The 22,462-nt window shown below is 47.8% G+C and overlaps 1 protein-coding gene across 1 annotated transcript in view; it reads left to right on the top strand.

The window, feature by feature from the left end:
• Positions 1-22,462, top strand: part of KIAA0930 (KIAA0930 ortholog) — a 615,380-nt gene that overhangs the window by 82,361 nt on the left and 510,557 nt on the right. The window lies entirely within an intron of this gene.

The following is a 22,462-nucleotide window of genomic DNA, read 5'->3' as shown; positions in this document are numbered from 1 at the left end:
GGTCCATGAGAATCTTTCCATGAATGAGCAGCTTATGTCCATCTGAGGTAATATTCTCCTGCTTAAAAAGTGTTCCAGTGGCTTCTGTTGAGGTCAAGGTAAACTTAGATGCAAGCCCTTACTATGAGTCGTCTTGACTATGGGAACGCATTACTGGTAGTGACTAATAAAACTCTTTTATTTCCAAACTGGAGGTAGTCCAAAACACGGCAGCATGCCTGGTCTGTAAGCTTGCTACTGGCTCCCACGTTAAGAGCTTTCCACTGGCTACCTGTCGGAAAGTGGTTTTTGTTCAAGCTTCTTTGTCTCAACTACAAATCCTTGGCAGGCAAGGGCCCGGCTTACCAATTTGCAAAGCTTAATCTGTACTGCCCTAGCAGAAACTTCAGATCCAATGGTAAAGTTCTGTTATGTTCCGCCGTATCCATACTTTGAGAGATGGCAGACAGTCTTTTTCCTACCTTGCCCCCGCCACTGGAACAAGCTAGCCCTCCACATTTACTCATGTACAGATTTTGGTAGGTTAAAAAAACTTCTGAAGACTTGGCTATTTTGATTTATTGTCTTGTCTTGATTCTGTGGAGCACTGAGATGCCCCTTCGGAAGTGAGTCCTCTGCATTATACTAAGTTCTTGTAACATAGCAAGGACATCTGGTTTGGAAAATATTGGTTGGAAACCGAAGGGACATTTTTACCACCAACAACTGCATCGCTTCTAGGAACTCATGAATAATTTGGTTTGGTCCCTAAGTAGTCTGGTTGCAAAATTAACCTTCTTTGCTTTTTGAATTGCTCTATGGCATTCTGTTGTGAGCTTTACTTACTTACCTCTCAGTTGCCACTTATGTTTACTCCGATGTATTTCTATTTTGTGACCTTCCTTGCATGTCTACCAGTTTTGATTTGAGACACTTACTGGTTATTATTTCAGTTGATCTTATGTTTGAATTAAAGTTGACGAGGAGCCATTACATCATGAATTATTGAGATCTTTCTATGCATATGGAAGGTCTCTAGGAAAACCTCTGGATTGTTGTTTTTCTTTTTACTGGGGATTGTTCTTTGAAAGAGATGAAGGCTTTGTAGAACCTATTTGTACCAACTTTTCTTTTGTCGCTATGGAGTTTGTTTGGTCTGAATAAAGGCTTATTTGTGTTGTTGCATTCAGTTTTTGTATTAATTGTTTAGAGAAGTCGATCTGGGAGTAGGGTTTAACCTTGGTTTTGAAATGAGTATGTGCCATGTGAAAACCAAATTCAGTGTTTATCCGTCCAAATGGGTGGTTGATGAAATTTGTTGAGAGAGGTTAGTAATTGCAGGTAATCCACAATGTGTGTTCCCGGTTTATCAAGCCCTGTGGAAATCTAACATAAGCAGGATCTTTCATGAAAGACATTGGGGCGACAGTACCAGTTTTAGAAGGTCCTAAATGAAGTAAGGGTGGTGTCCTAATTTATGGAAATTTTTAAAATGCTGATGTGAGAGACTTTAGAGAAGGCAGTGATATGCACTGTTGCCCCTAAAAGTATTTATAATCTGAGCCTGGAATATTAGCATGTTAGTGAATTGGGGTGAATGAATACTAGGCTTCCACCTCTGCCATAGTAGGGGGGCTGATCTTCAATAGAAGTTTGAGCGTAGTTGGAAGCAGGGGAATAAGTAAGGCAGTAATATTTTGAGCTATTTGAGCTAGAATTTTTTTTAGTTGAATAATGCAAAATATATGTTAAGTTTTCTTTCAAGCACTATAGATCGAAAATAATGCTTTAGATGCTGAAGCCATAGAATCTCATATTTCGACTAGCATTGACTATTTTAATTTTTTATATCTATTTATGAAACATTCTCATTCCAGTCAGTTGCTATGGTTAGCTGCACCTATAAGATACATTTTACTTTCAACGATTTTTTACCAAAATGACCATTGGCACTCTGCAGTTCGTGGTCTGGCCGAATATGACACTTTACAACGCATGTGTTACAACGTGTGTCATTACAACACATTTTTTTACATCGCAAAATCCATTACAACGCATGTTGTTACAGCGCATGTCGGTACAACGCATAATCCATTACAACGCAATTACTTTTCTAACTCCGTTGGGGTGTTACTTTGGGGAATGTGTTGTAATGGATTATGCGTTGTAATGACACGCGTTGTAACGTGTGCGTTGTAAATGATGTTTCCCGGTCTGACAAGGACCAGGAGAAGAGGAGGAGGGATAAGGCATCACAGCTTTGAAATAGGACAGTGTGTAAAAATAATCATCCCCACTCTACAAGATTGCCAGGGAGGATTTTAGTGGCTAGACCCACAAGAGTTTTTCCATCCTCCAGCCGTACCCCAGGGTGGATATATTTGATGCCCTCCCGTTTCCTCAAGGGCAGGGTATTTTTTACAACCAGGCGCCGTCTGTTGGTTTTCCCACTCTCAACACTTGCCAAAAGGAATATGGGTTTATTGAACTGCCTTTCCCGACACCCCTCTTGCACAGTAATGATGGATCTCAAGCTTGCTGGGCAGAAGAGACTGTCTTTGGACCAGGCTTTAAAAACATAGCTGCTCAAACACACCGATACTTGGCCACATATCCTTTCCCTGCTTCAGCGCAAACATCACTTTGCATAAGAAATATTTCATAAGCATGATGCTTTCAGTTCACACCGATGCCACCGAGGACTGTTCTAGGTTGAGGATTCACATCAAGTTACTCTGGACCTCTGAAATTACCATGCCCGTGTTGGATGTTGATGTGGCCTGTTGTATTGTTAGAAAAATTCAAACATTCATTAATTGTCTGTAATATGCTGTTTTATGGTATTTCCAATAAAATTCAACAGGTTACGATAGGCTCCACACTTTGCAACCAGAATGTTTTGCGACCTGTGCAGATCTGATCACCCTATCGTTAAACCCTCCAGCGGCTTCCTGGACTGCAAAGATAACTGGTTTGATTCTCCCAGTCCATAAATCAAGTCCCAGCGGTTTACAAAAATCTCTTACACTTCAAATCTTCCAGCAAGATTAGGTTTTATAGCTCATGCTCCATGCCTACAGGAAACATGGAAGAGGTGAGAGAGATCCATGAACTCCAGGAAATATTAAGAGGAGCGCTTTACGAACCAGCCTACCTCTTCCTACTCTTATGAACACAACGAAAACGCATTTTCCTCACTCGCTGGCCTTAACGATGTTTTACAGCCACTTTCAATAATACTTAAACAAATGATTACTAAGAGTTCCTCATAGTCTCTTCCTTTCCATATTGCTTGTGTTTTTAAAAAAAATTCTTACAGCAAGTGCTTTAGCAATTTATGAACTCCTAATTATAACGACCATTAACTGCTGAAGCATTTAGTTGTGATCCTGACTCTTAGATACTGGAAGCAGAATGCCAAAATCTAGCAAGTAAAGTTGTTTACTGCTTAAAAAGCTGCCTCTCATTCTGTGGCACTGTACCCTACATTGTATGGGCAATAGTCAGGGTAGTTTTTCTTTTATATTTGTGTATGGGTTTAGTTTAATGGACAGGACCAGGAAGGAGAGTGTCAGAGAGCATTATAGAGACGCACTGCAGATAATGAAAGAGTAAGACTCTCTGGTTCAGTGTGACGGCGATAACACATCAAGTTTACGAAGGCAACTGAAAGCATTTCAGTGATAGGATACCGACTGAGCATCAGGAAGAGTGTAGGATGGCTCAATTATATGCTCAAAATAGAGATATGTAGGGCTACATATGTAAACTATCCAATTTACAGAAATAATCATGTGCTGCCAGGTAACAGAACAAAGGATCTCGCCCGGCAAAGGCCATCAGGCACACGAGACACTTGAAGAGAACTCTCTCGCCTTTACATCACGCCTTTGAAGACTTCGTAACAAGGGTTTGTTCTTATGACGGGCAAGACACATTTTCACTCCTTGGGGGCTCTCCCCAACGCAGATTGCTTGAGCGGGGTGTTCTTTCCACACATCGGTTTGCTTTAGCCGTAATACTGCAGAGACTGGATATGCTTCAGAGAGGATGGGGGGAAAATCTTGCTGGAGAAGAAGGCGAAGACATTGAACTAGTGTGGCATTCGGACCTTTTGTTCATTAGTTAATAGTAACATGGCAGTCCTTTCCTAAAGTTACAGTTAGACAATTGCTCACGTGGGGTTTATTCGTTCCCAGCAGTTTAATCAATAATATATTCCATGCAGACACTTGCAATTAGAGCATGGTTATAGAAGGCCACTCTGTTGACGTTCTTTGTTTTTCACCGTTCAGTGTGACATTTGCTCCTAAATGTGAATAAATGACATCTACACATACGCACCCAAATGCACAAAGTTGGTGGGTGAAAAGTGGACGCTTCTTCTGGATGCAAATGTGAGGTGAAAGCCATAAGCACTGCTAGCTCCAGATTTTGATGTCACTTGCTTTCCAGCTTTAGATTATTATAATTTTTAAAAATGTAACTTTGTATTCTAAAAAAGCATTAAAACACGCCTTACATTACAGTTGTTGAAAACACAAACAAAGATTTTTACAGTGAGTCATTTTTTAACCTTAGTTTGCCATCTTCTGACCTAGACACTGTTAAGCATCTCATAATCTTGTATCACATTCAATCGGCCCCTGGATGTATCAGAGTTTGTATTGTCTTTCCCACTGGGGCCGTGTATGGGTTCCCTTTATACACATTCCATTTGCCCCGTATTTCCCCCCATTTTCTTGGGCACCCTCTGTTCACCTAGACTGACTTTTCTGCCACCACCAGTCCATATCCCTCTTCCAATCCCAAAGCTTTGGTGGGATATCTGCCCCACTATGTTACGTTTCACTAACATTAGACCCAGGGTAGTCCAGCTTTGATCCGCTCGTCCCAGATTCGTATCTTCCCACATATTTAAGAGGCGCCACTATTCTAGACATACACAATACTAGCGCCTCCCAGTAGTCATTAATTTTTGGACATGTCCACAGTATGTGGTAGAACGATCCCTCTTCCCCACAATTTCTGTTACAGGTTACATCCGCCTTTCTGCACATTTTAACTAGCGTAACACAGGAGATGTAGCCTCTGTGTAGGAGTTTGAGCTGGACCAGTCTGAAGTGGGCCCTAATGGCTGCTTCTCTAGGGGAGGCATGTGCTTCGGCCCAGTCTTCGTCTTGTAGATCTGTGATGTCCTGTCCCCAACGGTTCCTAAGGGATGTAAGAGTGTCAGGTAAGCTGTTAATGAGTTTTTGGTATGTGAGCGATATCGCCCTTCATGTTAAGTGTTCTTCAAGTAGTCTATATTCCAATGGCGACGACATGGGTATGACCCCAGGAGCACCGTTGTCTGTATGGCATGTCGGATCTGTAGATAATGGAAGTACTCAATTCGGGCCAGTTAGTTTTTTTTTTTTAACTGTTCGAACGGTACAATATCTACCCCCGTGTGGATGTCCCCCAGTCGTGAGATTACGATTAAGTTCATTTGTCAAAGCGCTTTCTGGTTCCCATTCCACCCAGTGGTTGAGATTCTCATAGGGGCATAGCTTTGGTGATTTTATTTTTCCATCCTAATTTGGACATGGTTGATTGCCAAATGGCAACCGGTCAATGCCGTGGGTCCTTCCAACGAGAGTCGCCGTGGCTCAGTATAGAGCGCTTGGAGGTACCCTCTCGGCTGGAGAACCAGCCAATCCATCTTATAAGCAGGTTCCAATAGTGGTGAACCCACTGATTTATAGTTACTAGTTGGACTGCCCAGTAAGTTTGAATGTGGGGCAATGCAATTCTTCACTTGTACAAGCTACAGGTCAATTTACTAAGAGTGATCCGTGGGGGGCCCCCATCCCATAAAAGTTAACAGACAGTGCAGTCTATTGAATTAAAGTATGAATCCGGAACCGAAAATGTTGTGTTTTGCGAAATGTATAAAAATCGCGGTAGCACAATCATTTTGAACAGTGCCACTCTACCCAAGAGGGAGAGGGCACGCGTTTGAGTCATTCCAGGGGGCCTTGCAGATTACGGGCCTTAAACCGCGCCAGGTTGGTTGTTACGAAAATGCCCAGATATCGCAATCCCTCCGTCGCTACTTGCGCCTCGCACTCCACAGGTAGAACAGGTTTTTGTCCGCAAAGGACAAACACCACTGATTTGACCCAGTTGATTGTGTTTCCCAAGTATCTTCCGAAAGTGGCAAAGATATTTAGTTTTCTCGCAATCGAGGAGAGACAACGTATGAAAGGATATCGTATTATTAGATCCCCACGGATCCAGGTTGCCACTGGCTCCAAAATCAATGCACAAATTATGGGGGATAAGGGGCAACCCTGCCTTGTTGCAAGGGAAACACATGCAATGTTTTCCTATGGACCACTACCTGTGCTAGGGCATCTGTATATAGAAGGCTGAGCCAAGACAGGAAGCGTGGTCCAAATCCCATTCTTTTGAGCACTGCCAACATATAAGGCCACTCAGTAGTATCAAAGGCCATTTGCGCATCCAGGGATAGGACCTCAGCATCCTTTCTGATCCTTTGGGCGCGCCCCAGCACGGCATGGAGGTGCCTAAGGTTTAGGGCTGTACTGCAACCTGCCATAATCAGGATTGATCCAGATGGACCAAGGTGAGAAGCAGTAGAAGAAGCCGCAGGGCCAATAGCTTTGCAAGAATCTTTGCGTCAGTGTTAAGCAATGATATTGGTAGATAGGATGTACATTGGTCCCCCGGCTTCCCCTCCTTATGTATTACCACTATGATCCCCGGCCTCTGGTCCACTGGGAGCTTACAGAGTGTCCTGCTTTTATCAAACATGGCCTGTAAATGTGGTGCGGTTGTCTGTGCAGTAAGCTTATATAATTCTATTGGGATACCATTCGGACCTAGTGCTTGCCTGAATTTAGGGCTCTAGTAGCTTGCATTATTTTGGATTCAGTAAGGTCATCCTCTAACAGTTGCCGCTCTTCAGCAGTCAGAGCCGGGAGTGGGATCTCCTCCAGGAACTGAAGAGTGTTCTGTTCTGAATATTGCATCCCTGAGGAGTAGATATCAGAGTAATGATCAACGAAAGCCTCGGCAATCACTAGGGGGTCTCTTAGGATTTCTCCAGTGTTAGAGGAGATGGAAGCCAACTATCGATTTGCTCTCTCATGCTGATCAAGCCATGCCGGCAGTTTACCCACTTTGTCGCCAATTTCATACTCTGTGTTGCATTTCTTTAATTTTATTCCTGGCCTCTTGTGTCACTCAGTTGCTATAATCTTGTTATTTTAGCGTATGCTGTAAGTTGTCATAATAATTCTTGCCAATTGAAGTTCTAGGTCTAAGATGCCCTGCTCAAGCCCAACTACTTTTGCTGTCTCCTCCCGTTTGTGCCCTGAAATCAGCGAGAGGGCCTGACCCTTAACCACCGCCTTGTATGTTTCCCACAGTACCTGTGGTGATGAAACTATATTGATATTTTCTTGAAAGTAATGTTTGGTGGCTTCAGTCAGTCCTTTCTTTATTATTGGCACTTTAATATACCAGGGATTGATGGCTAATGGGTCTGAACACCGCACATCTCCCACCTTATACCTTGTCCATAGGGGAGAGTGATCCTAGATCCCTCTCGCCAGGTGCTTCACATCCGTGAAGTGGAGAAGGAGAGAGGGGAGGGATATTAAAAAGTCAATTTGCAACCGGCTCCCATCCGCACCCAAGTGAAACGTATACTCTTGTGTAGTGAGGTTAAGGGACCTCCAGATATCGATTAGGCCCAATGCTAAGAGAAAATCTTCCAACCGTGTTTGAGGGTTGGGGACCCTAGTTGGCAAACGGTCAAGAAACTCACATCCTGCCATGTTAAAATCACCCCCTGTTAGACCTGTCTGGCTTCTTGCGTAGTCCCTCCAATTTATTATTTATTTTGTCCCCTTTTTGCCCCTCATACCTTTATTAATTTTTGTGTCCACTAGCTTTTTCAAGGTGTTGGTCAAGGGGATAGGTGTTCTTTCACCCTCATAATTTTTCACCTCAGGCCTAGAGGCCTTTTCTGACAGGAATATAGTTGGAGTCACAAAATGGTGGCTACCAACTGTCCCAACTGACAAACCCAGAACCTGTTCCATAGAGTAGAATAGGGCATTCCAGAACCTTCTGGTCCCTTCTGGACCTCTGAGGGTCAGCCTATAAAAGGCGGAATGCTGGACAGCCATTTTGTCTTGCCAGAGAGAGTCAGCTGGAGGACAGGCTGTGGCTGAAGGTGGGGGGAGGCTAGTCAGAGGGTTGACCTCCTGGACTGGGATGCTGCCTTATTGATCCACCATTCTACCCCCCTTTGGGTTACTTGTCTTGTCCCCGCTGTTTAGGGTTACTGGAGACCCTGGGCGCCTGACCAATCCCTAGACTGGAAGAATGGGGATGTGAACAGGAGAAGGAGACTGCAGCACTGTGGAGTGCAGTCCTCTGCCCAGTGCAAAGACTTTAGTGAGACTATTGCCGAGTGCAGAGAGTCTCAAACGGAGTGGTGTTAATCTTTGTGCCCCCCCCCCCCCCCCTGCTCAGCTCTTTAATTGAGTTCTGCCCGATTGCTGGAATCTCCCCCCTGGTGTCACAACCCCACAGTGACCATCTTCCTACCTGTTGCGACGAGTGCTGAGGGAGCGGAGGCAGAGAGACGACGAGCCGTTCTGCTCCTGAATCGGCACGTGGCGAGCGGCGCCGATTTGGAGCTGTGTGTGCGAGTCCTGAGGTGAGGAGCGGACCTGGAGGAGCCCTTGTGGATTTCCGGGTGGGCGGAGTAGAAGGGAAGCGCCGTCCGAGCAGCGCGGCCTCCGGTGGTGAGACACTCGCTTTCCGCGCATGCCCAGTTGAGCCGCCGGGCTCTGTGAGGCGGAGCCGGTCGAAAGGGAGAAGCGGAAGCGGCGTTCGTCAGCGCAAGACAGCCTCAGCAGTGCCAGCCCGAGATCGTGTGGCCGACAGCTGAGAAACCGGCAGCGGTGTCTGAGGAGTGGAGAGCCAGTCCCCGGTAATCCCCGCGCCAGCCTTGGGAACAGGTGGCTGGCTGGGCGGGAGGCGATAGACACAGCAGCTGCCAGCCGGGACTTCTGTGGAGCCTCCGGTTAACACCAATACGCGGAGACTTGAGAAGCTTCGTCTCCACGTTACAGTAAGGAGAGCGTGGGGAAGGAGGGAAGACTGAGCCCCTAGGAATTAATCTCCTCTCCTCGAGGAGCAGAGGAGGGGGATCCTTAAAAGTTCTGTCGGTGAAGGGGGAAAGTGGTGCTAGAGCCTGCAAAGAAATAACTTAGTCATTGGTCGTTTTTCCTCAACTGTGTTATATGAGGTGGGGAGTAGCTTGAGGAAACAAACTGCAAAGAGAGTGCTGAAGGTGCCTGCTGTTTAAGTAAAGGTATACGTTCCTGATAGAGGCTGCTGGTGCCTATGTAAAATTCTTGTTTATTTGAAACCTCTCAGTAACTGTGTACCTGATGGGGGGTTAGAGTTGCTGTGGGAGAAAAGTTTAGGGCACCTCATTGAAGTCAAATCTAATCAATTCTTGAGTCTAATGAAATGTACTATTGATGCTGATTAATGAGATAAGTTGATACTTCTGAAAGTGTTATTATTAATTTCATGACAACTGTATGTACTGAGTTGTGATTTCCAAAGGTATAAAAGCAGAGTATATTATTTTTATAAACAGACCCGTATTTTTCCAACATTGGTGTAGTGTCCTTTTTGTGTGTTATTGCGTTGATTTACTGCTGGGTGGTTTGCAACCTTCACACATGTGCCTCTAGTGAATGTGACTTACCCTAGGCCAGGCTACCCTAGGTGACCTGACATCCCAGGTTCCAACAAATTGGTGTCTAGCGGTGGGATCCTGACTGTGGTTGCAGCTACTCGGTAGTAATTAAACGTAATACACTAGCCTACACCAGGAGTTTTCTCCTAGCGGCCCTCCTAATTTGTCCTTTTGTTTTTCCAAATTTGTTCCTGGTGGTGGGTGGAGGTTATCCTCAGATCACGCTTCTTAGTTCTCTCCTGAGTGCTCATTTGATTCCATATTTGAAGAATGGAATTAAACCTTGAAGAGCTAGAGACCTACACTGTGACCCACCTTAAAGAGTGGTGTCAACGACAGGGGGTATTCTTCAAAAAAGGTGCCAAGAAAAGCGAGTTACAGACAAGCATAAGGGCATGGGTGGAAGCTCATATAGAGGAGGAACAGGACACAGAAGAGGGTGATAGGGACACTGTCCTTGAGACCGCAATGCTGTAACAAGCTGAAGGGGGGAATTTGCTGACAGGTCCCAGGACACTTTCAAGGGAGGGCAGCAGCGTCTCAGTGAGGAGTTTTACTGACGCCGAGCTGGAAGACAGGAGGGAAGAGAGGAGACTGAAATTGGAGTTAGCTAAATTAGAAATGGAGCGGGAGGACAGGAGGTTGGCCCACAAACGAACCATAAAGGAGCTAGACCTTCAAGCCTTAATATTAAGGTCTCCTAATCCAAACAATGGTGGCAGCGAAAACAAAGAAAACACCAGAGAACCCAGGCCCTATCTACCCAAGGATGTTATTGCTAGTTACACCCCAGGTGATGACATTGCCAAATGGTTAGCCGCATATGAGGTCTCTTTAAGGTCTCATGGGATCTCAGAAACCCACTGGGGGGGTGGGCTGTATAAGTATATGCCACCTGCTGGCAGGGATACCTTGTTGGCTCTGGAGCGGGATGAGCAAACCCACTACCCTACAATGAAAGTGGCGCTGGTGAAAAAGTTTGGACTTACCCCCGAAAAATACAGACAGAAATTTAGGGGAAGTCATAAACTGAGCACCCAGAATTGGGTGGATTTCTTAGATTACGTAAAGAAAGCCTTAGAGGGCTGGGTCAAGGGCAGTGAGGTGAAGGATTATGAGGGGCTGTATGATCTATTTTTGAAAGAGCACCTCCTCGAGAAATGTTTTCCCGAGCTGCGCCAACACCTGGTGGACAGCAAGCTGACCAATCCCCGGAAGCTTGCAGAGGAGGCGGACATCTGGGCAAGTACCCGGGTGTCCTCAAAGGGGACTGGAGGGGATTCCCAAAAGGCCGGACAGGGCGCCCCCCAGAAGAAGGAGGGGGGAGAGAAAAAGAGGGAGTTCTCTAAAAGTCCCCAAAACAATTTCCAAGGAAAGGGAACAGGTTTCACCCCTAAGGCAAACCCGCCCAGAAACCCTAATCCTGGCCAAAGCCAGCAGCCAAGGGTTCTCCACTGTTTTGAGTGTGGTGGTGTTGGACATTATAAGGGAGATGTCAGATGCCCAAAGAGACCACCCCCTCCCACCGGAGGAAAACCACCCGGAGTAGCTAGTGTAGCGCTCGGGGAGGAGTTGCCCTTAGATAAGGGGGGTGAGTGGGCGGGTGTCACCTTAGTGTCCCTGGGAGAACGGGAGATGGTTCCTAAGATCCAGGTGCCCCCAAATACTGCAAAGTATGGGCAATGGGTCACCATCAATGGCCAGAGAGGGGAGGCTCTGAGAGATACAGGAGTCAGTATGACTATGGTGAGGAGTCAACTGGTGTCTCCAGAGCAGGTGGTTCCCCATGTACTCCACCCCGCCGCGATGGCTGACGGCAGAATGGGCCACTATCCAGTGGCTGATGTTCCATTTGAGTGGGAAGGGGTTGCAGGTTCACTTCGAGTTGCCGTAAGCCCTGCCGTGCCAGTTGATTGTCTGCTGGGGAATGACATGGAGCACAACACTTGGAGAGAGGTGGAATACCGGACGCACTCTGCGATGCTGGGTACACCCGACTGGGCCTGTGTGAGCACACGGTCTGCGACTGCCCGGAGAGGGAGTTCGCCTGGGTTGGAGCCTGGAACAATGGCCCAACCCGCTGCCAAAAAGGGACAGACCCGGAGACAGGAAGAGCCTGCTTCGGCTTCCACACCCCATGTGACAGATCGGCCACCTGCGGTGGTGGACCAGGAGTCTGTGGAGGGGGAAGTAGACTCTCTGGAGGATTTACCCATCCCTGCTGAGTGGCATGTGGAGGGAGGTCCTACCAGAGAGGAATTCTGTAAGGGGCAGAGGGAGTGCCCTACCCTTGAGGGACTGAGGCGACAGGCTGAAGCCCAGGCAGCAGGTGATGTTACGGGACACTACCATATTTACTGGGAGGATGGACTCCTCTACAGTGAACCCAAGGTACCCTTACCTGGTTCATCAAGGGCCTTGGTAGTACCGCAACAATACCGAGCCTTTCTGCTGGAATTGGCTCATGCTATACCCTTGGCAGGACACTTAGGACAGGACAAGACCTTTGCTCGGCTTGTCCTCCACTTTTACTGGCCTCAGATGAAAGTGGCGTCCAACACTTACTGTCGGACATGTGTATCCTGCCAGGCCAGTGGGAAAACAGGGGTGAAGCAGAAGGCTTCCCTGGAACCACTTCCAGTCGTTAGCACCCCCTTTGAAAGGGTGGGCATCGACATTGTAGGGCCTTTAGATCCACCAACAACAGCTGGTCACAGGTTCATCCTGGTTCTGGTGGATCATGCCACACGGTACCCAGAGGCAATTCCTCTGAGGACAGTCACTGCACCTGTGGTGGCTAGAGCCCTAATGGGGATCTTTACCCGAGTGGGATTCCCCAAGGAAGTTGTGTCTGACAGGGGGACCAACTTCATGTCAGCTTATATGCGGGCGATGTGGAAGGAGTGTGGAGTGACCTACCGGTTCACCACTCCTTATCACCCCCAGTCGAATGGACTGGTTGAGAGGTTCAACAAGACCTTGAAGGGCATGATCAGAAGTCTGCCCGAAAGCCTGCGGAGGAAATGGGACGTCCTCCTACCCTGTTTGCTATTCTCTTACAGGGAAGTGCCACAGAAGGGAGTGGGCTTCAGCCCCTTTGAACTTCTGTATGGGCACCCTGTACGCGGTCCTCTCAGCCTGGTGAAGGATGGTTGGGAGAAGTCTCCCAGGAAACCCCCCCAGGATGTGGTGAGCTACATGCTGGCCTTCAGGAGCCAAATGGCGAAGTTGTGGAAGCAAGCTTCTGACAACTTGGAGGCCAGCCAGGCAGTCATGAAAGAGTGGTATGACCACAATGCTCACCAGGTGGAATTGGAGCATGGTCAGAAAGTGTGGGTGATGGAGCCTGGAGAGCTTAGTGCCATTCAGGATCGCTGGACAGGCCCATTTGAAGTGTTGGAGAAGAAGGGTAAGGCCACATACCTGGTGGACCTTAAGACCCCTCAACAGCCCCTACGAGTGCTGCATGCCAACCGACTCAAACCCCACCATGAGAGGCCCGAGGTCATTTTGATGATGGTGACTGATGGGGGAGAGGAAGCGGAAAGCGAACCTCTCCCAGACTTGTTCTCGTCTCAAGAGAAGGATGGGTCAGTGGAGGGAGTGATTCTCTCTCCCACTCTAACTCCTGAGCAGCGGGAGGACTGCCGCCAGATACTGGAGCAGTACTCTACGTTGTTCTCCCTTGTCCCGGGAAGGACTCACCTGTGTACCCATGATGTGGACACAGGGGACAGCCCACCAGTGAAGTCGAAGACCTACCAGCTGTCCGACAAGGTGAAGGCTAGCATCCATGGAGAGGTTGCCAAGATGCTAGAGCTGGGAGTTATAGAACCTTCCAACAGCCCTTGGTCCAGTCCGGTGGTGCTAGTGCCAAAAGCCGCACCACCAGGCACCACACCAGAACTGAGGTTCTGTGTGGATTACCGGGGACTGAACTCAGTTACAAAGACTGATGCTCATCCGATCCCTAGGGCGGATGAATTAATTGACCGGCTAGGAGCTGCCCAATATCTAAGTACCTTTGACCTCACTTCAGGGTACTTGCAGATCTCCTTGACAGATGGAGCAAAGGAAAGGTCAGCCTTCTCCACGCCTGAGGGACACTTCCAATTTTGCGTAATGCCCTTTGGGCTCAAAAATGCCCCTGCCACATTTCAGCGGCTGGTGAACCAGGTCCTCTCTGGAATGGAGAGTTTCTCTGCTGCTTACCTGGATGACATTGCTGTCTTCAGTAGCAGTTGGGAGGACCATTTGCAACACTTGCAAGCAGTTCTCCAGGCCCTGAAACAAGCTGGATTGACCATCAAAGCCAGCAAATGCCAGATTGGGCAGGGGTCGGTTGTGTACCTTGGACACTTGGTGGGTAGGGGGACAGTGCAGCCCCTGCAGGCAAAGATTGAGGCAATCATGGCCTGGGAACCCCCCAAGACACAGACTGAGGTCCGAGCCTTCCTGGGCCTCACAGGCTACTACCGTCGCTTTGTGAAGGGGTATGGCACTATTGTAGCGCCTCTCACAGAGCTCACCTCTAAGAAACAACCTCGACGGGTAGTTTGGACGAACGCTTGTCAGCAAGCTTTTGAGACACTGAAGCAGACAATGTGTGCAGCACCGGTCCTGAGGGCCCCAGACTTCTCCAAGGAGTTCATTGTCCAGACAGATGCATCAGAACATGGCATTGGGGCAGTGTTATCGCAACTAAATGAAGAGGGCCTGGATCAGCCTGTAGTCTTCTTATCCAGGAGACTGCTTCCCCGGGAACAGAAGTGGAGTGCAATTGAGAGGGAAGCTTTTGCGGTGGTGTGGGCTCTGAAGAAGCTGCAGCCATACCTCTTTGGCTCGCACTTCCTGGTTCAGACTGACCACCGACCCCTTCGTTGGCTGATGCAAATGAAGGGGGAGAATCCCAAGCTGTTGAGGTGGTCCATCTCCCTACAGGGAATGGACTTCTGGGTGGAACATCGGCCTGGAGTGGACCACGCCAATGCAGACGGTCTCTCCAGGTATTTCCGCCTTAGTGATGAGGACTCCCAAGGGGTTGGGTAGTTCTCCCCACTTTCAGCTGGGGGGGACGAATGTTAGACCTGTCTGGCTTCTTGCGTAGTCCCTCCAATTTATTATTTATTTTGTCCCCTTTTTGCTCCTCATACCGTTTATTAATTTTTGTGTCCACTAGATTTTTCAAGGTGTTGGTCAAGGGGATAGGTGTTCTTTCACCCTCATAATTTTTCACCTCAGGCCTAGAGGCCTTTTCTGACAGAAATATAGTTGGAGTCACAAAATGGTGGCTACCAACTGTCCCAACTGACAAACCCAGAACCTGTCCCATAGAGTAGAATAGGGCATTCCAGAACCTTCTGGTCCCTTCTGGACCTCTGAGGATCAGCCTATAAAAGGCGGAATGCTGGACAGCCATTTTGTCTTGCCAGAGAGAGTCAGCTGGAGGACAAGCTGTGGCTGAAGGTGGGGGGAGGCTAGTCAGAGGGTTGACCTCCTGGACTGGGATGCTGCCTTATTGATCCACCATTCTACCCCCCTTTGGGTTACTTGTCTTGTCCCCACTGTTTAGGGTTACTGGAGACCCTGGGCGCCTGACCAATCCCTAGACTGGAAGAATGGGGATGTGAACAGGAGAAGGAGACTGCAGCACTGTGGAGTGCAGTCCTCTGCCCAGTGCAAAGACTTTAGTGAGACTATTGCCGAGTGCAGAGAGTCTCAAACGGAGTGGTGTTAATCTTTGTGCCCCCCCCCCCCTGCTCAGCTCTTTAATTGAGTTCTGCCCGATTGCTGGAATCTCCCCCCTGGTGTCACAACCCCACAGTGTCCCTCTTCCTACCTGTTGCGACGAGTGCTGAGGGAGCGGAGGCAGAGAGACGACGAGCCGTTCTGCTCCTGAATCGGCGCGTGGCGAGCGGCGCCGATTTGGAGCTGTGGGTGCGAGTCCTGAGGTGAGGAGCGGACCCCGAGGAGCCCTTGTGGATTTCCGGGTGGGCGTAGTAGAAGGGAAGCGCCGTCCGAGCAGCGCGGCCTCCGGTGGTGAGACACTCGCTTTCCGCGCATGCCCAGTTGAGCCGCCGGGCTCTGTGAGGCGGAGCCGGTCGAAAGGGAGAAGCGGAAGCGGCGCTCGTCGGCGCAAGACAGCCTCAGCAGTGCCAGCCCGAGATCGTGTGGCCGACAGCTGAGAAACCGGCAGCGGTGTCTGAGGAGTGGAGAGCCAGTCCCCGGTAATCCCCGCGCCAGCCTTGGGAACAGGTGGCTGGCTGGGCGGGAGGCGATAGACACAGCAGCTGCCAGCCGGGACTTCTGTGGAGCCTCCGGTTAACACCAATACGCGGAGACTTGAGAAGCTTCGTCTCCACGTTACAGTAAGGAGAGCGTGGGGAAGGAGGGAAGACTGAGCCCCTAGGAATTAATCTCCTCTCCTCGAGGAGCAGAGGAGGGGGATCCTTAAAAGTTCTGTCGGTGAAGGGGGAAAGTGGTGCTAGAGCCTGCAAAGAAATAACTTAGTCATTGGTCGTTTTTCCTCAACTGTGTTATATGAGGTGGGGAGTAGCTTGAGGAAACAAACTGCAAAGAGAGTGCTGAAGGTGCCTGCTGTTTTAGTAAAGGTATAAGTTCCTCATAGAGGCTGCTGGTGCCTATGTAAAATTCTTGTTTATTTGAAACCTCTCAGTGACTGTGTACCTGATGGGGGGTTAGAGGTGCTGTGGGAGAAAAGTTTAGGGCACCTCATTGAAGTCAAATCTAATCAATTCTTGAGTCTAATGAAATGTACTATTGATGCTGATTAATGAGATAAGTTGATACTTCTGAAAGTGTTATTATTAATTTCATGACAACTGTATGTACTGAGTTGTGGTTTCCAAAGGTATAAAAGCAGAGTATATTATTTTTATAAACAGACCCGTATTTTTCCAACATTGGTGTAGTGTCCTTTTTGTGTGTTATTGCGTTGATTTACTGCTGGGTGGTTTGCAACCTTCACACATGTGCCTCTAGTGAATGTGACTTACCCTAGGCCAGGCTACCCTAGGTGACCTGACATCCCAGGTTCCAACATCCCCCATTTAGGAAGTCAAGCATGAGGGCTCCGAGACCCGTCAAAGTTGAGTCTTTTAGAGTCGGGGGATGTATACTGACAGGATATTTATGACTTCGACTGCTCAGGTCCCCGAGAGTGCCGCGTATCTACCCAGTCTGTCTGACCATCTCTTTTCTAGTATGAGAGGTAATCCTTTCTTGAGAAGAATCCATGTGCCCCTTGATCCCGACATGTATCCTGTATGTATTTTAATTCAGTAACCCAATCGATTTAGAGCGTTACATCTGTTTCCAATGAGATGGGTTTCCTGTAAGAGGACCACATCCGGGGAGTACCTTTTGATGAACTGGAATTCTATGCCACGTTTGACTTTACTCCTCAACCCATTTACATTCCAGGTCATTAACTTAAGTTCAGCTGGAGACTTTCCTGTCATGTAGTGGCTGATATGTTTTTCATTTTGGCCCTGTGTTGTATCCCTTCCTGGTCTTTGCCCATGAGTCACTTTCAAACTATTGGTGTTGGTCGCAATATGTTGGTTGTGTTGGTAGATATTTACTGCTCATTTCCTTAAACATGAAAAAATGCTCAGCAAAACTAATAAGAAGATCTGAACAACGCCCCTCCCTTTTCCTACCCATACCACCCCCCACCCCAGCCTGATGGTCCCCTAACTACCTGCTCCCCCAACTTAGCAGAGAGCCTGTCGACCCATCCCAACTTAATGAACATAGGGAACGTAGGCTTACCCTCCAACTCCCCCCTCCCCCCCCCTTTACCCCCCTTTGGTCCTAAGATTATTCCCACTGCAGATAGGATGGAGTTTGTATTTTCATCAGTTTGTAAATGTCTCCCTTTTACTGTCTGTTCAGGCTTGGGTTTGCTATATGATTTAGATGGGGTACATGTCCCTTCGTATTATGGTAGCTGGGGAGCAGGTTGCTCAGGCTAGAGTTAATTTAGTTGACAATAGTCCAGTAGGTCAAGGAGGATGCATTCCTCCCGCCCCTCCGCCTCTGTACTTTCCAGATTGGTAAGCAACAGATCCTTTGTATGCTTCATCTCCCGACTGTGCGCTCTCTGTTGGTCGATCTCTCTGCCCCATTACTGTTTTTCTTGGTCTCCTGCGATAAGCTTCAGTGCCAGCACCCCCTACTGTCGTCCATCCTTCTAGCCACTCCCAACCTGCCTCTGGTGTTGTAATGAACTAAACCTTCCCTGCAGATTCCACTCGCAGGTGCGCCGGGAAAAGCATTGAGTACTGCACCCCTTTATCTCTGAGTGCTTTCTTTACTACTATGAAGCTGCGCCTCAGCCTCTGTGTCTTTAGGATGAAATCCGGGGAGAAGGTAACCTGTGCAAATAGGACTGGTTGAGCTGCCCAGGCTGTTAGCAGTATGACGTCACGATCTCTGTAGTTAAAGAGAGAGTCTGGCCTCCAGATGGAAATTGAGTGTTTGCATTTCCTTCATTTGAGCCTTGAGCACAGTAGTATCCTGGAGCAGAGTTTTTATGGGGTTGTCTACTGTTTTTACCTTTGCCCCCATATTGTGTAGATCTTCTCGGATAAGCGAGACCTCCGTCGTGACTGAGTCTATCCAGCTCTCTAAAGTAGTTTGTACCCCTCGTATGGCAGCCATGATGTCATGGAGGGATAGCGTACCCTTGTTGGGTGCTGACGGGGACTCTGAGGGTAGACGTTCGTGAGGAGCTTCTTGGGTCTCAGTTCCCTTCAGAGACTGAAACTATCCAATTTTGTTTGATGGCTACTCTTGACACTCTTTCCACCTGTCATCTTGGAGCTTGACCTCCGCCGGGCGGATGGTGTGTTTTGTTCAGGACAAAGGGGGAGCTTCTGCGCCTGCCAGGGGTTACCGAGGCGGCCCCTGCGGCCTATCAGGGTGTCTCCCTGTGCCTCAGAAGTTTTCCCCTGAACTCCCCGGCTGGTCCGTGGAATAATTTTGAGCTCAGCACGCAGTTCCTCTCTGCGACTACTTGATTTCACACCCCCTTCTTATCTTCTCAGTTCTGGATTGGCTTCAGCCCACCCCCACCTTTGCGGCTGCTGCTCCGTGGCCCTCACAACCTGGTGGGTTCATGTAAGGGGCGTATGGTTTGTGGACAAGCATATCTAAATAGGGTCCTTTGGTGTATTTTAGGGGCCCTAATCAGTACAGAGGGGGACTCACCCTGGCAGAGGAGCATCGCTATTGCATCTGGTTCCTGAGCTTGTACCTGGGACTGGGTGTGCGGGTTGGCTTGCGACCGCCCTACTCACTGTTTAGCTGCGTCGCATCAAAATCGGTTCACCTCTGCTCTCGGTCCCAAATGGCTCTCTTTTAATGAGTCTCTACCCTTCCTATCTTCAGCCCGGCCGTCAGGCCTTTCACAAAATAGTTGATCTGGCACTGCTTCTGGGGAACTGCTGCAGCCGCCATTCCACTGTCAGATAGCCAGAGGAAAAGCGGAGGGGGAGACGAGCCTCTGGACCTTCTGGGCCAAACCTCCCATCTCGATTGAGTCTCCCCCCTCCTATGCCCCCCCCGGAGTCATCCATTATAATTGTGTGTGTATTGCTCCTCCCAAAATATAGGCCGGTGCTCTCCCCTTACAGCTAGGCCCCACTCTGATCTCCGGGCTGGTGTACAGTCAATGGACTAGCATTGCAAATTTAGTCTTTGCATCTCCCGCCCCAACCATTCGCCGTTTCGCTTCTATTTCCGCTCCTCTTGTTTTTATGCGCCAACATCAGTAATTTCCGCCCCCGGCCACATTCTACTGCTTCCCTCCACATTCGTCTTAGCATCCGCCTACCTCAAGCTCAGGGCAGGGGGGAGGAGGGGTGGTTCCCCACTGCTGGGCGGCCTCTTGCCTCCAGGTCTCTCAGGCACTGCGTCAGGGGGGCCGTCACCGTTGTGCGACGCCCAGTCCACCAGTAGAGGAGGGGAGGGACAGACGGTCCAGCTGCACCTCCCTCTTGCTCTGCCATTGCGTCTCCTCCGCCGTTCCGTGATTACCAGGAGCACAACCCTCCTCCTCAATTTAGGCCAGTGCTTCACCTCTACGGCTAGACCTCGCCCCGGCAGTATACAGATTCGATCCATGGACTGTCTGCAGGAGCACTCAGATATTAGTTCCTCTCCTTTCCCACCCCTTCCCGTGACCGGCAACAGGTTTTGTTTGGATTTGTGCCAAATTGACAGGGGTTTATGGAGGTCGAGTTGCGTTGTTACTTTAGGCAGCGGCCATCTTCATTCGCGCCACGCATCCAGCTTTAGATTTGAGCATAATGAAAGCTGGTACCACACAGCGGTGAAACTATGAATTCACCGGTTATGCTAATATATTTAAAGCTTAATGTGAAAATGAAAATTGTGATTGGCTGCTAAGCAAGTATTTTTAGGTCAAGCCTACAGCGCTTGCACTACTGGATGATCTGTTGTATGTACTTTGTGGGCTCTAGAGTATTGCTGCAGGACTTGTCTACTTCCACTTTTTAGTTTCTGCTTAGGCACTTGTGTTTTGAGTGGCTACGTGCGTTGCTTTTTTTGCTCCCTGCTTCACCTTACTTTTTAATGCCTCGCCCCTCCTCCAGCTTTCTGATTCACACCCTCTCTCTCCACCTCCCTTTTCTTTCTCTGCCTCAACTGCTTCGCTTTCTGCCTCACATTCACAGATGTCGGCTATTCTGTAAAAGTCTTCTGTATGTAATCAAAGTGGGAACTGCTGCTTTACTCTTTTATCAGTGTATTGTGTATTTCAATAAATGTACACCTAGGGTGAATGTTCCTCTTTTATAAAAGTGGGTCTCTGAAGCAAAATTGCCCATAACAGGGATATTTCCGTGTTTTTATCACAAGTTCGTACGATAACTTTTGTTATGTAATATTCTTGTTCACCACGTTAGATTTGTATTAACATGCTTACAAATTCGATTATACATATATTAAAGCTCCTCCTTTAGTGAGGATTTGTTTAGCTTTGGACATTCCTTAGTGAGATATTCTGCACTTTTAACACGGCCATCACCAGCGGTCGTTCATGTCAGGACTTTTGACTATGGATCCTTTTTCTATGTCAATGACTTTAGTATTTACTCAATGATTTTAGTATTTACCCAATGATTGCAACATGAACAATTTTTTGGGGCGTTCCCGGTATTGTATGTGTACCTAACATGTATCCTGATCTCGAGGGTAAGAATTATACTTTCATGTTTTTATGCTACATTGGTAATCCTTTTTGGATATCTTGATATGCACAATTTTGATCGAAAGAGTTTTGAGAACTAGCGGTATTTTCATCATGTTTTTCTAATGTTGGGGTCGATAATTTTGGTCACAACGACTTGTAATGCTAACGGGACACTTCTTTCTATTAATAGGGCCTCGTTTGTTCACAGATTTTCGGACTCCACTGTCTTCGGCTGCCTAAAAGCATTGTGATAATGTGCCTATTAATGTCAAAGCTTCCATTTAAAGAACAGTAGGTGTTGCAGCACCCAGGCTAATGTGCCACATGCCTAAATACTTATAAGGTCCCAAAGGCGAGACGATTGCATTGCACATGCTTGTTTATACATGTAATAATGTTAGTAATTTTATTTTTTATATGGTTAATTTTTATCAGAGCCCTTAGCTCAAACGTTCCAATGTTTGCCTTCATGTTTCTCTCTTTTTAATTTAGAACATCCTACCCTTAGTGGGCTTAGCAAGTGTAATAACTGCCTGATAGTGACCGTGCTTACTGTGAAATACTCAGCAGAGCTGAGCAGTGAGATGTGCCAGCAAGTGAGCTCACCTCTCGGCTATGCCAGGCTGCTGCAACACCTTTGGGCACACTGCAACCACTCCATAGGGATGGCTGTGTTAGTAATGTAGATATAAGGGATTTAAGGTGGTTTGTAGCAGCTGTTTTCGAAAAGGCCTGGTAGAAGAAAATAGTTTCCAAATTCCTAGATTTCTGAAAAGGGGGAGGTAACCTCTGCACTCATCTGGGAACCAAGTGAAAGTTAGACATTATTAAAAAAAATAGTTCTAGGCAGACTACCAGTATTGGCTACATCCCCTGGTACTCAGGTAAGAGAGGGCCAGAACACTAATTCACTTAGTCTGCAAAGATTACTACATTGATTTAAGTAATATTTGGCTTCAGATATTTGTGCTGCAATCATGATGTCGCTGATCTGAAGACAAGGTTTTAAGAGTGAACTGTACCTTTGTCTAGTCTCAGCAAGACCTTCCATCTCGGTGCATGAAAAACCTTCCCCTAAACCACCCGGAGACGGTGGCCTCAGCAAGTTGCAAAGATCAGGCAGTTGTGAAGTTGACACTTAATTACTGGGAGCTGATCGCAAACCACACATTTGTTGTGCACGGGCCACAAGTACATTTTTGACTGCTCTTTGTACTGCACCCTTAATGAAACTCAAATTACAGAGGCAGGACAGTGGCCACAGGGCTCTTTGGCTAGATGGAGAATGGAACTAGGCTGTCTGCTCACGGCTGTGAATCATATCTGAATCTGTTCATGACGATGAATATTTTGCCTTGAATTTATCTTGGCGTGACAGCGTTTGAAAGTTTTCAAACAGACTGGGTGAATTTGGACATCTGGCTCATCCTACCTCCCATTTGCTCAGTAAA

The sequence above is a fragment of the Lissotriton vulgaris genome, chromosome 1_2, assembly GCF_964263255.1.
Source record: "Lissotriton vulgaris chromosome 1_2, aLisVul1.2, whole genome shotgun sequence".
NCBI lineage: Eukaryota > Metazoa > Chordata > Amphibia > Caudata > Salamandridae > Lissotriton > Lissotriton vulgaris.
The sequence above is the reverse complement of the archived record's forward strand: the minus strand, read 5'-3'. Positions and strand labels throughout refer to the sequence as shown.